The sequence below is a fragment of the Odontesthes bonariensis genome, chromosome 12 (genome assembly GCF_027942865.1).
Source record: "Odontesthes bonariensis isolate fOdoBon6 chromosome 12, fOdoBon6.hap1, whole genome shotgun sequence".
In the NCBI taxonomy this organism is placed as follows: domain Eukaryota; kingdom Metazoa; phylum Chordata; class Actinopteri; order Atheriniformes; family Atherinopsidae; genus Odontesthes; species Odontesthes bonariensis.
In genome coordinates this window covers 21432333-21433661 of record NC_134517.1, presented here as the reverse complement: position 1 = coordinate 21433661, position 1329 = coordinate 21432333, and the positions used below count along the sequence as shown (strand labels likewise).

General features: G+C 37.1%; 1 non-coding gene across 1 annotated transcript; it reads right to left on the bottom strand.

Moving 5' to 3' along the window:
• Positions 1-419: 419 nt before the first annotated feature.
• Positions 420-491, bottom strand: trnaa-ugc (transfer RNA alanine (anticodon UGC)). Its single transcript has one exon. It is a non-coding gene; the product is annotated as a tRNA-Ala (tRNA).
• Between the last annotated feature and the right edge of the window lie 838 nt (positions 492-1329).

Here is a 1329-nt window from a genome sequence, read left to right as displayed (position 1 = left end):
ACACCAGCATGGCATTATTATTTTTTTCATTTTACATTTTATCCTCTGACAAGCTGAGCTAAGATTCACGTCACCACTTATTTCATTTTATGTGCTCGTGGGAAAGACAATAACATTTTGAAAAGAGAACAATGTGCAGAAAGCTATGTGGTCAAAAATGATTTATTTATAGTCCGATTACAATAGAAAAAAAAAATAGACTGCATCCTCCAAAGTTTTAGAGATAAATGAATAAGATAAGCTTGTTATTGAGCTTTAAACAAAAAAAAATCTGAATCCAAATCAACTTACACTCATGTCCCAGGTAGCCAGGTAGCCTTGTCTGAAGACCCATACCGGAAGAAGCAACCTTCATCCAGGTCACCCACATTAGAGGCAATAATCTTACCACTCCACTATCAAGTCACTAGAAGAAACTATGGAGATGCCAGGGATTGAACCTGAGACCTCATACATGCAAAGCATGCACTCTACCACTGAGCTACATCCCCTCACTACGAGAACAACAACTGAGATAAAAATCAGAGCATGACCATCATCTGGGATCAAAAGGCAAAAGTTTCTGAGAGAAGGATAAAAAAATACTCGAAAAGTTCATTAAGCGTGACTGAAACAGGGATGTTTGTCACTCCTAACTATGCTGCTGGCACTTTTTAAAAGGAGTATACTTATGTTAGGTTAGTATACCTGTGTTAACAAAATACTTCTTACATAATCAGCAGCAAACATATTCACACATAAATCATAACACTCAAACCAGCCGTAACAATAGGTTGTATTAGGTTTAGAGTCAAGTGAAAAGTACATGTCAAATAAAACGAAAGATTATCTACATGTGCAGACAATCAGTGGGCTTCTCAGCAACTATGCTGGAACAACAAACAGACCAACTTCTTAGTTACCAACAGATAATCGTCATGAGTAATTATATAAATACACTTTAATGATTTACTGAATGAAATTCAATGATGAGCAGTTTCTATTATTTCTGGCCCTGAATATTTTTTCTTTCCTTAAAAAAAACTTTATTTGACCAAGATAATGAGACTTTGGAGATTAAGAATCTCCCTTTCAAGAGTGTTATGACATAAAGACATAAAGCAACGGAAAAACAAAAGAATCACAAAAACACCGGAGAAAAAGCTGAATAAAACTACAATATGGCCTGCCATGAAATGATCGACGGGGTAATGAAGGAGCTAATGAGGGGGATCAAGATCGCTGCAGGGCCAATAAATCAACACAACTGTGCCTACAATGATACAGGAGCAATCAGTAATGCTGGTCAGTGCACATGAAGCAGAGGGAGGAGGGTGTGCTGGGACAAAC